We start from the raw sequence: 17,297 nt of genomic DNA, 5'->3' as shown, positions 1-17,297 counted from the left end.
ATTCATTCCAGTTTACCCTGATGTTATTGCAATGCTTCATGTACATTTTAATCCAAATTACAGTAGGGTAAACCTGAGGGAAACTGGACTCTTTCATTTTGCTCCCTGCTTAACTTTGAAGTCCTTAATGAAACAGTTTAACATGCACATCTTAGTGAATGTCCTTGGCTTCCAAGAAAAAAACTCTTATAAAATTAGCCCAGTAGCTCAAATGTAATGGGTAGACCACAAAAGCAAGCAGATGTTAAATAACTTAACATAAAATATTAAAAAGCAGAAACAGATTTTTTGTTGTTGTTTATTTCACTTTACTTTGGCTTAATTCCTTACCAGAACCGCGGCTGCTGAAACAATAGTGGCCCCATGTGAGTTGTTGGATTGCAGCTCCTGACTGCAGTGCCTCCTTCCTTGCTTCACCCGAGCACTGATGGTACACTGGTGGGAGCTGGGTTGGGGGCAAGTCCAGAGGTGGGGGGAAGAATTCAGGGAGAAGTGGATGATGGCTTTCTCCCTGCTGAAGAGTTAGAGGTGAGAAATTCACAGTGTCCCAACCGGAGCTGTGATGGAAAGGGAGGTATTGGGGTTTTATGGACACCCTCTCCATACTACACTCAAACAGCAAGAAGCAGCTGCTGGCTGTCCCCCCTAGCAAAGAATGAGCAATGAAGCCACATGTAATATCAGCGGTTCCCCGTGCAGCATAGCTTAAACTCGCCCTCTCTGAAGTCAACGCATCCACCCTCACTGACTGTTACAACTCACTCACCTCACGGTGTTTAATTCTCTCTTTAGGACCACGACCTCCTGCGAACACTCCAGGTGATGTAAACCTTTGGTTTTCAGACATATATAACACAAAGTGTAGCTTTCTTTTTTCCTTTTGCATCCGGCTTTGCTGCACTCTGGAGTGATCTTTCCCCAGTAACTATTTTTCTTCCGTCTTCCCATATGGGAGTGTTAGAATATAGAGAGATAACACAAAGAATATAGATAATACAGGTAGCATGCATAGAATGTCTACGTTTACTTATATACATCCCTATAGAAACACATATATTTGTATATTTTGTATGTATTTGTATATGTATACACAGAAATACATTCTTTTTTCTAGGAGATGTAGAGCAGAAGCAAATTTCTCAAGCCAGCTGGAAGAGCGAAGGCAGGAGGACGGCGACACAAGCCCCTGGACAGCTCTCAGTCCCCCCCTTGCCCGCTCAAGGCTGCGACAAGTCGCAGTGCCAGGGCGCAGCAATCCTCGGAGGGACCCGCGTCCGTCCCTCCGTCCGTCCGGCCGTCCGGCCCCTCATCCCTCCCGCGGGCCCCATCCAATCAGGGCCCTGGGGGAGGGATGCTCGGGGCAGGGATGCGGGGTTGCCAGGCGACAGCAGCGTCCCCTTGTGTGTGTGGTGTCCCCCCCTTCGTGTCCTTTCTCCTCCCCCCCCCCCCCAGGACCGGGCTGCGCTCCTGCCGGCGCAGTTTAAGCAGCCGCGGGCATCTCCGCGCCGCGCAGCCCCCGGCAGCGCTGGGGAGAGCGGTTCCCCTCCATCCCCAAACCCCTCTCCCGGCCGTGCCCAGAGCTAATAGGGCAGCTTCAAAGTTAGAACTAGGAAGGGCGGTGAAAGGGATCCGTGGTAGGAATAAAACCTCAGCCCAGCGCAGCCTAGCGCCGGTGCGGAGCTACCGCCCGCTCCGAGAGCCGGGAGAGGCGGTCTGCGAATGCCAGCCGGCTCTCCCTCCTCGCCTTTGGGAGTCTAGGTCGCCTCCTAATTTAAAGCTTTGCACCAATCCCCTTTGGCCGGAAAGGAGAAGAAATCTAGAAAGATGCCAGGCTGCGAAAAGGGCCCCCAATTCCCAGCGCCGGTCCCAGGCGCTGCCTGGTCGAGGCGAGGCAAAGTTGCTGGGAGGAACGGGGAGGGGGTGCTCCAGCGGAGAGGGGAAGGGAAGGGGAGCATCGCTTGGTGATCCCAGCCTCTGCCTCCCCTTGCCCCCTTCTACTCCTCCTCCCTCCCAGCCTTACCTCTGACCGCTTAGGAGGCCTCGAGGAGTTTCCATCGGGATCCCATCCAAGGTGGGGGGGGAGAAAGCGTGACGGTTCCCAGAGGAGGCAGCTCACACAAGTTTGGGGGGGGGGGGGTGAGATTCCCCGGTGGATGTTTAACGAGCACATCGGGATGCCCGGGAGCAGCTGGAGACCCTCGCCGGGACCTACCTCCATCGCACGGTAAGGAGCTGGGTACCGGCATCCCGCGTCCCGGTCCCCGCATCCCACATCCCGCTCCCTGCATCCTGCGCCTGGGATCCCTGCATCCCGGTCCTCGCATCTCCGCATCCCTCATCCCAGCCCTCCTCTCATCCCCGTCCTCGCATCCCACACCCTGCAGCTTCCATCCCTGCATCCCAGGTCCCTGCAACCCGCACCCCCCCCCACTCCCACCCTGCCCTCCCGATGAGCCGCAGCCGCTGCCCGGGGAATTGCGGGTCGTGCAGCCGCAGAAAAAGTTTGGAGCGGTGGTTTGTAAAGAGGTTTGCTGATGGGAGTCGGGGGCCAGGAGAAGCGGCGGGGGGGGGGCAAGGGCTTTCACACCTGCAGAGGGCAGGTAGGGTGCAGGGGGATCCCCGGAGTCCGCAGCTGGGCGGGGGGTGGGCAAAAAGGGGCTGGCTCGCCCAGGGTAAAGCAGCTGTGTCCAGATGTTGCCCAGAGGTTCCTGCTCCCGCAGAGGCAGGCTTTGGGGGTGAAGGGAGGAGATCTTCAGCTTGCCGTCCTATACGCTTCCTTAAGCTGGGGTGGAAAGTGCCAAGCCAGCAGCTGGGAGAGCGGTGCTGGGTACCCAGCTCATCTCCCTGGATCTGCTGCTGGGAGAGAGGTGGGGAACCTTAAAGAAACTGGAAGTGCCTTGCTCCTCCTGAGGTATCTCCCCTGCAGGGACCTGGCTTACTCCAGGATCCTAAAATTGGAAGGCTTCAAAAAGAAAGGAGAAATTAGCAGGGATGATAGAGCCAATGTAAACTCTCCCTCATATACGCCTGTATATCTGTCCATGTGAGTATGCATCCAGCTGTATAGGTGTATGTGTGTGCTTCCAGAGTCGTTTGTGCCTACGTATGTGCCTTGCCTATGTTCCTATGTCTCTGGGTGTGTATGTCTACATATCTATGCTTGTGTTTGCTTGGATGCATATAGATGTATTATATGTACAGATTCATAGGAATGTGGCTTTATTCCTAGACAGTGTTTATCTAACTCTGTGTAGACCTAGAGGTCTGTGGGTACGTATCTTTCATCTGTGTGTGTGTGAGGCACACATATCTGCTGAGATACACATGTGGGTGTGAGAAAGTGTATCTCAATGCTAGTGTGTAGATAGGATTTGGGGGGGTGTTGGATTTTGGGGGCTTTTCCCCTTCAGGTTATCATAGTGTTTCCATGGATCATTTTATGCATACAACCCTGTATTTCAGCAATCTTGATAAAAACCAAGAAATTCTTGAAAAACTAGGCATCTTACTGATACTGCATTGAACCGAACTAAGGATTTGCTGGTAGTTTGTGAGTTCTTTGGCTTTTTCTCGGTTTATGCCACCTGCGAAAGATGATTTTAGTTCATTTTTTAAATAATTAAGTCAGCTTTAAAAAATCTCCACCAGAAGACTGTGAAAGACAACAGCCTGGGACACAGACTGATACCTATTTCAGCTTGCATAAGTTTATGTTTCACATTGATTAAATATGCATGAAAACAATTTGAAAAGCACACAATCCACCTGATCAAATGCATATGTTAGGAAAATTACTTTTTTCATTTTCTGCAAATACACCTAATTCATTATGACTTCTGCTGTTGTTTATGTTGATAAATGCAAGTATTACAAGAAAATGTAACTTCCCCAGTTATATTGGGGCAAATTGCACATTAAGCTACTTCTATTCGCTATTAGGGTGATGGAAAAATTGTACATTTGTAATGTTTACTCTTTGAGGGAAATCAGTAACAATGCATGCAAATCCTTCTTAAAAAAATTATTACTTGAAGAGCAATGCAAGCTAACTTGTCCTCCACTAGAATATTTCATACTTTAATTTCTGTGGCTTTTTTGCTTGTTGCTCTTTTTGAAGAATGATGCCGTCCACTGCCACTCTCAATACATATAAAACATAAAACACACTTCAAAATGGAAAATCCACCAATTGCTTTACTGTTCTGTAACTTAAAAAGAAGCAAAATGGAATTGGTATCAAGTACATGAAAACAAGACTTTTGTCCCAGAGCCAAGATGCTTTTCTAATCGCTGTTGATGTTTGTCTGGGTTACTTGTGCTGATGACCTACTTATAAGCCTCTAGAAATAAAGTTTTTAGGCAAATGTTGACACCTTGTCTAGGAGTAAGATTCTAATTTTATCATTGAAACAGTGAATCTAAAGCAAGATGCAGGAGTAAAGTAACTTTCTGGATTCACTTAATGGTTTTACACTTAATTAAATTGTGACAAAGCAAAGTACTAAATCAGGCTGGAAAGCCAAAAGAAAAGAAATACATTACAAATAGTGGCATCATTCAGTTCAGTGGTCTGTGTTACATAAGTGGAGCTGAATTTCGAAATGAAGAAAGTAGCATTTAAAGAAAGAGCTATTTGGACGTTTTGTGCAAACACGACTCTCCCATGGACGTGTCCTACAGAACGTAAATCATTCTGAAGCTCACGGAGTCCCATATAGAATACTATAAGACCTGAATGACCTGATTCTAGTGTCACTTATGCTGGGGTCAAATTGCAATTTTACTTGGAAACCTGGTGGGCTAAATTCTCTATTTGTCTACAAGAATTCAGTAGGGTCTCATGAAGTGTGTACCCACCAAGAGTCTGGTTTAGCAGTGTGATTTGAGAATCCACCCTAAAGCTTTTAGGGGGTGAGAGATCCTGTCTATGAGGCTGTTGAACTCACCAACAGCATCCTGCAGAAGGGACTTCACTCTCTGTTCAGTTTTTGAAAGCTGTTTCCAAAGCCCTACAGAATATTTATCAGGATTTCTGCACCTTGTTTCTTCCAACTTGTTGTACTATAGTTATCGATCAGTTAGTATGAATTTTTCTGGATGATAAAATGCTAGGAATACTATCACTCTCAGGATGCCACAGAACAACACAGAGATGCTTGCCACACTTCAGGATCAGACAGCATTGCAGTTTGTGTGTGAATATGTATAACTACAGTAAGCTACATAAGCTCTTGTGGAGAAGATCATGTAATATTGACTGGCTTTTTTTCTGCTTGTTGACATAAAACTGACAGCTGGTTTAAAGCTTAATCAACAACCTAGTCCAGGTCAGAGAGTTAAAAAGAAGATTGTCTTCTTGCTTTCTACTAGTGTGGAGAATTAGGTTGTGCTTTAATCCCTGGGTGGATTGCATTTGCAATTGAGGGGTATCCACAGCCAACAAGAAGGGGTGACCAGAAGGATGATTAGCCACCCTGCCCCTGCACCCGGCGCTGAATGTCCAGAGCACAGCTGTGGTGGACCTCATCTCCAAAGGTGACAGGGAAGGAGCGTAGTCTCTGGCTGGTGCCATCTTCCTAAATCTCTGCCTGTGACTGTTCCTGGCTATGAACTTAGTAAGGCCAACTTTCACTGTGATAATCTAGCCGTGAAGTCACAGAAAAATCTGGGACACATTTCAACTTCTGAAAACACAGATTGGCTTGAAAATCATGAGTTTGTTTTAGTAGTAGGAGTAAAATGACAAAAAAAAAAAAAAAAAAAGGAATTTCTCCTGGGCACAATGAAGTCTGGGAACAGCCTCAGTGCAATTGTCAGATATTTCCATTGAGACAAAAAGTTCATTGTCAGAAGTGTTTTAACTATTACAGATCAGTGCAATTGGTTCTGTTTTCAGGTAAGCCCAGAATCTAGTGTGTGACCTAAATGAATTTGATGGCTTACCTATTGTCTTATGAGGGTTTTGGACATTTTATTTCAGGGATGTTCTGTTTTTCAAAAATACTGCAAGGAATATATTGTCTTGTTTCTAGCTGTCTTTCCAAAGCAATGCAGCAAATTTTCATAGGGGGTAAATCACTATGAACCTATTAAAGTCAAAAAGAAGAGAATATACTAGAGCTATAGCAATTTACACAAAAAAAAGGCTGTAGAACTATATTGCTTTTATCTTATATTGGCCCTCTCAAATATAAAATGATATAGTTGGAACTATTATCTTGCTATTGTTCATAGCTATGCTGAGATTATGGGAGAATTTGTATACTTAGCAATTGTACTGATTATGTAGGAACATATGGGCTACTCATGTAAATCAATAGGTTCTCTCAGAAACCTAAGCAGCAGTGCAGAAGCTTTTGCAAACCTTCTAAGACCCAACTTAACCGCATGCAAAGGCATAGTCTTAACCCCAGTTACTGAGGCAGCCTTCCTTCAGAGCGCTTTAAAGTCTGGCAAGTGGTTTGACCTTGATAGTACTGATGACCTTGATCTTGCAAGTCACTTTCCCAGCACATCCAAAGGGATACAGGGTGATGATCAAGTATATAAACTATATCAAATATGCCTCAAGCAAGGTGTATAGAGGGAATGGGTGATGAACTTTTCATGGATGAAATGGGAACTTGGAGCACACTTTTGGTGGATGCTGTGAGACCTTGAAATTCTCCATTAGAAAAGGAACTAGAGAAGAAAAGAAGTTGTGAAAAACAAAAAAGGTCATAATAGGCAAATTCAGGCATACTGACTAAGGAAGGGAACAGCATCAGAGATGTAGGAAAGGGTAAGATAGGAGAGAAAATGTCACAGAGCTGATTTTTCCCATAGTAATTTGAAGTAGTAAGAAAGATAAAGAAGCTAGGCAGAGAGGCAGAATGTAAGAGAATTTTAAAGTCCTTAGTGGCCAAGAAGTCTTACCAGGTATTAGCATACAGTGAGCACACACCAAAAAATTAAGCATATCCTTTAGAAAAGGAGGGAGGGGAAACTTGTAGTTATGCATGGGCTTCAGGTAAAATCTAGAGACAGTGCAGTAAAAACAAAGGAGGCAGAAGCAGATTGATGGGATCTCTTAGGAAGTCAATGGAGAGATTGTCAGATTGCAGAGGAAAACCAAGCAAGGGCACACAAAAGCTCAGCGGGTGACCACAAAACCAGAAAGTTTATAGGTCAGAACTGTATTAGGAGAATTGGTGTGTTAAAAGGAAGGTATTTGTGGGAAGAAGGATGAATATTTTAGCTTAGAGTACCCCTTAAGGAACAGGGCACATGAGAGGGGAAGTGCTGAGAAGGGGAGGTAGAGTAGGCAGGTGAGAAGAAACAGGACTGCTCTTGAGAAAATGAGGGGTGCTTGAGGAGAGGACAAAGGGAAGAAAAAATAGGGAAGAAAAACTGAAAGGTTTGGGACTGAGATGAAATCAGAGGTAAAGCACTGACAAAGGCTGGAAGCAAGGACTGCCAAAAAAAAGGAAAAAAAAAAAGAGGAGCAGAGGGGATGGGTGGTATGGGGAACTCACCTCCCACTGGTACGGAGGAGGAGGCAGGGCCTGGGCTAGCCAGGAGGAAGGAGCTGAAGGGAACCAGAAAGCTGTGAAAAACTTTTGTCTAGAAGATGACATGCTGGTGGAAAACAAAGCAAAAAGAAAGTGTGCAGGATGTAGTGACTGAGTGTACCCTCAGCTGAGAAATATAGTAAGATTCATACATTAGCTTCCACACCCATGGAAGGCTCCATTAATGAGTCCACACTCAAATAGGGGACAATTTTTGTATTACCTAAATGCTGCATCTGGAGAGGTTACCATAACTGTATAACTGCATAACCTGGGGTTCTGCAAAGCCTCTCTGGTTCGTGGTGGCTGGTCCTCAAAAGCACATGTTGTTAGGCTGACTGAGATATTACCGTGCAGCCTGCGAAGGAGGATGCTGCAGGCAATTTACTGAGTCTGAGATTTGGCAGTATTGGGATTCTTCTCTGGAATTAGACCTGCAAAGAGGCTGGCTGAGATAAGTGGCCAACAAGGGGCTGCCTGATTTTATGGTGCGACTCCGTAAACCTCTTCCAGCAAAACTAGCGTGTCAGATGCCAAATCTAGCACTCGGGGATGTTAGAGGTTTGCGACAGCCATTGAATACTGTGTGGTCAAACCAAAGACCGTTACACCAAACTATGAAGTATAGGATGGGGCACCATTTGAAAGGGGTTTGAAAATTGTACAAAATATTTTTTCATCCCTAAATTCCTAAAATTTATCCCTAAATTTATTCCTAACATTTTCATCCGTAAAAATCCCCAAATATTGTTTCATCAGTGGTGTGGCTTCCTACTCCACGGACAGGTAACAGCAGGGCTGAGATGGTGCAGGAGCTGTCAGGCAACCCCAGTCCTCTGCTATGGGAGTAAAGGGGTCCTAAGGGCCAGCTACATTCCTCCTCCCTGGTGAGGAATGGAGCCCTACAGAAAGCTAGTGTGTTCTCTGAAGGCTGCTAGACCACTCTTGACCTTGTTCACCTTGACTATCTTACACAGGTATGCGTTGCAGTTCTTGTCCATTTTAATGTACAGCTCACAGCACCAGGATGGTTGTCTTTTTTATATAATGTAGCTGTGATTAAGGCCCCTTAGATCCCATACTGGCTCCAGCTTGTATGTGCCATCCCTTCCTGATGGGAGACTTGCAGCTGTGCTTGAATGTGCATTTCTACATGGATGCTTTATAGGAGGTCTTTGGCTGAGCTGTTTTTTTGATCTGGTACTTACTGCCTAGCAATTTCAGTATTATTTTATAATTTTTATATATTTATATTGTTATTAATTTCATTCACAGTGGTTGCATCATTGAGTGGAGAAATTATTAGGAAAGCATGAGAAGACATTGTTCTGCTAGCGTTTGAAAATATTACATTGCATTTGTGATACTTAGCAGAAATTGACTGCCCTGCTGTTAGAATCACATAGCCAGAGATCTGATAAAAATCAAGAGGTAAATTTTGGGAATGTTTCCAGAACTCATAGAATGATTTATTTATTTCTTCCCTCACTTCTGTATATTTTTGTAAGAAGAGAAAACAGATAAACAGACAAAAGGATGGAAGCAAAGAAAAAGATAAAGATACTGTGCAGTAAGACCTGGGGAGTTTTGGAGGTATTAAAACAGTTTGTTTCCTTGGATCAGCTTACATGGATAAGAATTGTCAAAAATTATATTTATCTGCAAGAACACTGAAAATTTGATATTTTATGAAAAAATATAATTGGTTTTGCCATGATGAGGGAGTTTTGAAAAAAACTCATTCTAATTTTCAGTGAGATTATGCATTTATTTGAGTGTTGAGTGTCACCAGTTGAGAATATGGCCATAGACTTTTTGGCTTTTTATCATAGATTTTTAATGGCATTTTTACTAATGTTCAGTCAGTCAGAAAGATATCTTCACTGTATGTCAACTGACACCTAATTTGGTTCCATTGCAAAAGGTTCCAGATGTTTCAGTATACAACAGATGAAAGATCTTGATTTTACCTTATAACAGATGTATTTTACCAGTATTTAACTCTGCCTTGTAAAAAGCAAGGGGGGGAAACCACCCACATGGGACATCAATGTAGTAATATTGGATTAAACTTCAGCAAAATTGTGTGAAAAGGATACCTTATGATGCTGGTCTGTACAGCACATTATTTGCATAGACAGTAATAAGGGTCTTCTTTTCTTCATTATGAAATACTTGTCCACAAAATGCTACCACAGAATGACATTTTAGCAGAAAATTTACAAAGTTTATAGGAATCTTCTTATCACTTTTTTCCAAATGTTATAAGAACACACTAAAGTACACTTGTCAAACCTACCTTGCAACTGTTTTCAGTATATTCCGTTGGGCTGTCTTAATAGTGTTTGCCCACTTTCTTCCTTGCAACCATCAGGGCTTTAGAAAAGCCCCAACAATAACAGACAGCGCATTTTCTTAAAAAGGTGCAAGCCCATCCCACATGGGACTGATGCACTAGATTGAGTTATCAGGCCAGTCTTTGCTCTCAAAAGTTGAGAAAAGGGTAGCAATTGTCTGTGTGGGAATGGCAGATCAACACTGAAGTCTGCTCCAGCCAAATATTCTCAAACCATCCAGCACATGCTTCTTTATCTTACCATTTTTACAGGATACATTTACCTTGGAAAAGAGCACTTTCTTCATAACCAAGAAATAAGCTGTCTGCCTCAGGGTCTTGAAAGCAGAACAAAAACGACTGCTGTTCTAGCAAAAGCAACATGCAGTCCATGCCCTTTTTAATCCATTCACTTGTCAATGTGGCTGTCAATAAGGATGTATTTACATATGGCTAATCCCACAGTCGATTCATTAAGATGATTTTATGAGTGAAAAGGGAAGATGACCTAATGGGGTAGCTCCAGGAATACAAATAAAGAGAGATAACTTTCAGAGAATAATAATTTTGCTTTCTAAAGTGGACTTTAAATGTCCAAGAAGAGAATAGCTCTGCTTAAAACAACCTTTTCTTCTTCACTCAGAAGTGATCTCCAATTAATTGTGCAGTTTAACTGAACTTTGCTTTCCTTGGTATCCTAGGAGAAAAGCTCTGACAGACTGGGAATTTTAACTTGTTTGTAATGTAAACTCAGTATACTGGTGGTGCTTTTTAACACTCCAGAAACTGTATGGGAGGAAAAAGAAATAAATAAAAAAGCTTTGATCCTCTAAGCAAACAAAGAGGAGAGAAGGAGGTTAAAAGAACCATCGCTTGTGAAAGGCAGAGAAAGAAAATGTGGGAAAGGTGTCTATTTTAACAGTTTCAGAGACCATTTGAAAGACTATTGGAAATATCAGGCACTTCAACAACATTAGAGTCCTCTGATGAATAGATAAAGATTGATTTCTTTTTATTGTTTCATCGATATTTTTGAGATTTCTAAGGAATATAAATTTCTCAATGATAGCAGTCCATCTTACCAAGATTTTTCCCAGAAGCAAATATCCAGGACAAAGCTTAGAGGTTAATGTTAATACCTCGAGTATCAAGCTCAGATAAACATATTCCTGGTGGTGTTATTTAGTATGAAGAAAGGAAGAAGAACCTAGTGTGGAAGTAACGCCAGCTCCTGGGAGCTGGAAGATGACTTGAAGCCCAGGTTTCTTGGCCAAAGGGTGAAATGTAAATTGAAGCATCCAGTTGTAGCAACAGGGACTGGTGTGACCCAGCAATGCTCTGTTGTCTGCTTATCTGTGGGAGATGTTCCCACTCACTAAAATGTCACTGATGTAGGTATTTTGGCCAGTAGGTAAGATGGTGGAGTCAAGTCTCCACATCCTCCTTTCAGTCTGCCTGTCTATTCCACATTCACCAGTTTTAAGGAAGGAAGTAGACAAATAGCTCCATTTAGACCTAGATACCTTAAATCAATGTCCAGGGAGCAGCTGCAGAGACTAATAGGGTTTCTTAGTCCCTGTGATTTCCTGGCAAGGGCACAAGGTCCCAATTAGAACTTATCCTGAAAGGGTGCAGTATCCATTAGGGTAGAAGTGGAGAGAAAGAGGCCTTTTTTATGTAAGCTTCTTCATTTTCAAAGATTGTACACAACGTTCTATTTTCCTGAACGCAGCATTTATAGTTCCACGGATAATGACACCAGTTAAGGACTTAATCTGATCCATCTCCCCCTCCAAAGATACCATAAACTATCTCTAAGTCTTTATTAACTAATATTTGTTGAATGATTCCCTTAAAATCTGCAACAACAGAGATTTCACACCCTCCTGCAACAGTACATGCCTGTGCTTCACTGTTCTTATGGACAGAACGTCTCCAAAAGTTTAACTAAATTCCACTTTTTGCAACCAAGCCTATCAAGCTTGTCCTCACTGCTATGGAGATCAGAAGCAATTTAGTACTTTCCTTCCCATTCCAGCCTTTTATATAGTAAAGGGATTAGATTTTGGCTTTTTGACATTCATTTATGTAATGTTCCCCTCAGCCATCTCCTCCTGACTCAATGAAATAACTGATCTTCTTTCAGGCACGTGCTTTTTTTAGAATCTTGTTATTCTTGCTGTTTTCCTTTGGACCTTCTCCAGTCAGCCATTTGGACCCATACCCAAAAAATGAGTACAGCTGACAAATGGCTTGACTTCACTTGAATACAACATTCCTCAAAGAAATCCTTTGTTCTATTTCTTTGTTCCATGCTCCAAGCCTCACTGCAGCCAGCATTTTGCCCAAAGAGCCCTCAGGAGCCTCACAGAATCATAGTGATGTCCTTGTCCTGTCACCTTCCAATTTGCTACTTTTTTCCTTGACTGCTTCTCGTCATTTCTAGTTAGCAAACACGTACAACTCCAACCAAAAAAATCGTCAGCCTTCACAGCCACATTAACATTTCAGAAGAAAATTTCTTAGGTAGTTTGAACAACCTGTTGCTTTGTCTTTGCCAGAGGCATCTGTATGGGTGATGGCTTCTGTTGGTTCAATCATTACTAAACAGAGGGATGCTTAACTGCTGCTTTGTCTAGCATGTATCATGTTTAGCATGACATGTGTTTAGCATGTTTAGCATGTTTAGTATGAAGTGACCATCATGATCCCTAACTTCAGCTAGCAGCCTGATTGTCCACAAGTCAAAGAAAAGCTCCCTGGGAGTGTTTGTAGAAGAGAAGCCTCCAGACCAACTCCAGCCATAATATATACCAACGAATGTTGCAGAGCTGAATGATGGATACAAATACGGGATCGGTGTTTGGGTATTCCAGCTATGGGCCCATGAAAAGGCAGAAGCTGTTCATGCTTTCAGGATCATAACTGCAGAGCAATGCGTCAGAAAGTCTCAAATGAGAAGTTCGACTTTGCTGCTGGCAAACCTACACAGAGTTCATCTACATTAAGCCTGATGAATGTGGCATTAGGCAAGAATCCAGAACTTCATGCCCCCTAGACACGCTTTGTGCCGCTCTTGTTTAATTTCTCTTCTTTTATTAAGACTCAAACTTTTCCCTGGCCATCCTAAAATGTATCCCAAACTGGCTAGGACACGGATAACGTGAAAGGGGTCCTAATGGAGCTGCCACAGGTACTTGCCCCAAAGGCTCCTTCGAGAACCCTTTGCAGGCGTTAGGTTCATGCATATTATGAGAGTAGTAGTTACTACCAAAAAAAAAAAAAAGCCTCAGAAAGGAAGAAAATAATAAAAAGCAGTCACTCAAGTATCTGTAGCAATTCATGGAGCACCTTAACATTGCAACAAAAAAACGTCCCCTCTGGCCTTCAAACTAATCAACATGTTGTTTTAATATATCTTAGTAAATTAAAACACATCCAGTCCAACTCATTAGTTCCTGGCCATTAACTTCCAAGCCCTGAATTCCCACTGAACAGGTAAGCAGCTGCTTTGAAGATTTAACTGGCGTGACTCTACCAGAGTACGCCATTATGCATGAGAGCCGTCCTTCCCTCCACCCTCTGTCTAACTTGGTCATGCTGGCACTGCTAAATAAACACTACTTGGATGTACTGAGTGAAGGAGAAGGTTGGTTTCCATGTGAGGGAGGACTTTTTTATAGTCTGGGATAGAAAGACACAGGGGGGCACATTCAGGCAACCAGTGGGATGCAGCTTGATGTTTTTTCCCTCCACTGGTAAAAGTGCATTCAGCATTTAGCAATCCTGAGTACTCGTCCAGTATGTTGTCTCTTGGACCTAGATCATGCTAAGTAAGTTAAGTACCTAAGATACACTGTCTGATCACGGTCAGCAGAGCCTAGCATTGCAATGCCACCTATTGGATGGTCAACAGTGTGTTCCCAAGGCCTTAAAAAACAGCTTCCATGTAAAGAGTTACCTATATTTAATCAACAGGAGTCATCTCAGTCCTATTTTAGAGTGCTGCAAGTTTTTTTGCAACACTTTTTTTAAAGCACCAAGTAATAGGTGCTCTAGCATGTCCCATTTTTGCCCATTCCCATTTATAACATGGTTTCCATGCCAATGATTACAATGTAATTCTAATATAAGTAGTTTCAAAAACAAAAGCACATTTCGAATCATCCGTGTTTATCTTTAGAGAGTAAGAGCTGCAAAAATGAATGGATTGAGGGGGATTAAACACTAGGCTAATTGTTCATTAGGCAACATAAGACCGATTAAGTGTGCTAATCCATTCAACATTTTTTCTGTTTGTTTCCATTATTATCCCTGCCAAAATTCTTTTGCATGTATTAATTCACCTATGTTTATTTATTAATAAAGGAATTCACTTGAAATGCAGGTCTTGAATACTATAGTCCTTTCTCAAGAAAAACTTCCATGGCAGCAGTAGCAGAAGGACTTCAAGATGTGACTGGAACTCTCTGTACTGCCCTTCCCTAAAATAAAACTCAAACTCTTTCAATAAGATTAATGTGAATGCATTCTCCATTTGTATCAATTCTAGATACTCTCCATGTTTAATTAAGATATTATTCTGTAAATCATGCATAGTTCTATGAATGGCCTATGAAAGTGGTCCTGATTGTACCTGACCCAAAAGAATTGTTCTAAAATTGATTGCTGATTGCTGACTACTATTACATATTAATTTTTACATTACTTTAATGTGCGGCTGACTACCTGTTTTACCAGATAAGTAGAAGACAGAGAGTTATTGATAGCTAACTTGACTATCATGTCTTCAAAGTTCCAGAAAGCAATGTTTTTTTTAGATCAGCTACACTTTAATATTGCCAGATTCTGGCTCCCAGAACAACCGTTGGAGGAAAGTAGACTCACCATAAAATTATTCACATAGTTATTACCACAAATATGGGAAGATGAGCAACAGGCAAGGTAGCAGTTCAACAGAAATGGATATAAGGCTACGGAAGGTCAGAAGCAGAGGATGACTCAACACCATGGTGTCATATTGTTGTGAAAAGGGGAATTTCCTACTGGGATTAATAAATAGGAATACTGTCTGCAAGATATGGAATGTAAACATTACTCTATACTCAACACTAGTAGGCACACATTTGGAGTATGGTGCCCTGTTTTGAGTACTATGTTTTAAGAAGAAATATAAATCAATGAGACAAAGTCTAGAGAATATCAACAAGAAGAATTAGAGGTGTGAAAAAATAGACTTATCAGAGGTTAAATTGTCACATGGAAGACTAGGCCTCAGGAAAAGCTGTTAAAGGTAAGGAGTGTGAAGCAACAAAATAAACTGCTGGGAAGTCTAGGAAGTTCCTATCACCAAAGATGTTTAAAAACAAGCTAGCCAAGACATGAGTTAGATAAGACACAAGTAAAGTTGATCCTGATTTGCGTAATAGCAATGGAGGATCAAGACCTTTCAGGGTCCCTTCCAACCCTCTTCTTCTCTAAGTGACCTGAACGTCATTCAGGGTTCCTACCCCGGGATCTTGCAACATAGCACTCTCTATTGCAAACATCTACCTCCCTAGGAGACGGTCTAGACATCTGCCAGCAAAGCAGAGCTCCCGCGGCTCCCTTTCTGAGGTGAAGCAGAAGCAGTAAGAGCAGAGAGCAATATGTTTCTCTTGGGGAAGAGGGAAAAAATGGACAAATTTCAGGAGCAAACAAGGTTGTCCTGCGAGAGAGAAGTAGCTCTGCCATGCAGAGGCAGGTCAGGTGTGTGTGCAGGGAGAGAACACAGGACAAGTTTCTGCTTAATTCACACACAGACTCGTTATGAGTATCTATTCAGTTCCTGCTCTACTCTAGGAGCAGCAGCATGCTGCATCATCTTCATATAGATAGCAAGGTAGTCTGTCACGTAAAGACCATCAGCAGTCCCGCCTCTAACTGTAGGGACTGTGCAGAAGTGTATGTGTCTCCAAAAAACATTAAATGAACTCTAATACTAGGACAACAGAGAAAGAAGAAAGGAAGGCACAGCACAACTTGCACCATCAACTTTAAAGTCTGCTCTGCTTGTTGATAGGCTTTGATATCCTCATGTGTAGGCAACCCACTATATAAGGTTATAAAGTAATGTATGTTTTTAGAATATTTGCATAAGAAAATGAATGCAGTAAATCTGTTGATGTCGTCAATGCAGAACTACTGTAACTCTAATGCTTTCTGCACTGCAGTGATGATTATGAAACTAGTGGGTATCTTATGTTATTAAGTCAAGGTGTCATCTTTAATAAATACTCATAAAACAGTTTGGCAAAAGCATAAAGTGCAGAAACATGAGTAGGAAATATGTGGTATGTTCCCTATCATAGACAAATTGTTAATACTGTTACCCTGTAATTATTTAATCAAAAGTATACTTAAGGAAAATCTGAAATAACTGAGAGATTTCAGTTGTTAGAAATGAGGGCCCTATCTTCATGTTAATTACTGAAGCAGGGTTAGAGTATATTTTAATAAAAGTGTGAAACAGTATTGAAATTCAAATGATTCCTTGGAGGTTTCATGGCTCATACAAAATGCAAAGAAATTCAGAAAGAAGAGTTTTCAAAATTAATAATTCTTTCTTAAAGAGAGATAAAGAATTATATGTCATCTTCTAAAAGGACATTATGTTTTGTTGTGAGTTTGTGAAAAAAAATGCATTATTCATATCATTGATAGAAAAGATATTTAGCCTAGATTACACTCTTTCCTTTCTACCCTGAAATTTTTCTTCCATTCAAAAACTACTGTATCTTTCATCATTCAGGGCCTCTCTGCATTGACCCTAGAGAATACTGAAATATTCATTTTATCCATCCTAAATCAGGTGAACAATAAAAAGGTATTGATTTGTCATACAGTAGAAATAGTGCACAAATATATAAAAACTTAATTCAGGATTCAGAGGGTCAAATCCTAGACTGATAAATTAGCAACAAAGTCAATGGAGCTGCTCTGTGTTACACCAACTGGCAATGCTGTTCAATTTGTCAGGTGTACTGCACTTCAATCATTTAACAGCTTCAAGAGATCAATAAGATCTGCAGTTTCAGGTTTTCAAATGTCAGCCTGCTTGCTTCCCATATCCTTACTCAAGCAGTAGAGAGGACTTTGCAGCAAAATCCTCGCATTGCAATAAGGTATTTCCTCCAGGCGTGCTCACTAGCCTGTCTAATTGAGCCTGGATACTGCACACTGACTCTGAGCTTGGTCGTCACCAGCGGGAAGATGCTGAGGAGTTGATGGCAGGAGAACATGAGTCATGAACATGTTATCCCAATCCCCCAACTAGTGTAAATCAGTGTAACTGCAGTTACAGGCTCCGAGGACAGAGACAGCTTGTAAATATGGGAAATATGGGGGTTGTGCATCATAAATAAGGCCGGAAG

At 42.1% G+C, this 17,297-nt stretch overlaps 1 protein-coding gene and 1 long non-coding RNA gene across 4 annotated transcripts in view; one reads left to right on the top strand and one right to left on the bottom strand.

Moving 5' to 3' along the window:
• Positions 1-280: 280 nt before the first annotated feature.
• LOC138689028 (uncharacterized) lies at positions 281-1,130 on the bottom strand. The gene is made up of 2 exons (XR_011327835.1): positions 767-1,130; positions 281-514 (listed from the first exon to the last, which is right to left on the bottom strand). It is a non-coding gene; the product is annotated as an uncharacterized lncRNA (long non-coding RNA).
• Positions 1,131-1,470: 340 nt separating this feature from the next.
• GRM3 (glutamate metabotropic receptor 3) overlaps positions 1,471-17,297 on the top strand; it is a 106,585-nt gene continuing 90,758 nt past the window's right edge. For all 3 annotated transcript variants that reach the window (XM_069801679.1, XM_069801678.1, XM_069801676.1), the window contains exon 1: positions 1,471-2,224. The gene's annotated coding sequence lies outside the window, so the exon portion shown is untranslated. The remainder of the gene's footprint in view (positions 2,225-17,297) is intronic.

This window comes from Haliaeetus albicilla, chromosome 14 (genome assembly GCF_947461875.1).
Source record: "Haliaeetus albicilla chromosome 14, bHalAlb1.1, whole genome shotgun sequence".
Lineage (NCBI taxonomy): Eukaryota > Metazoa > Chordata > Aves > Accipitriformes > Accipitridae > Haliaeetus > Haliaeetus albicilla.
This window is presented reverse-complemented; position numbering and strand designations above follow the sequence as displayed.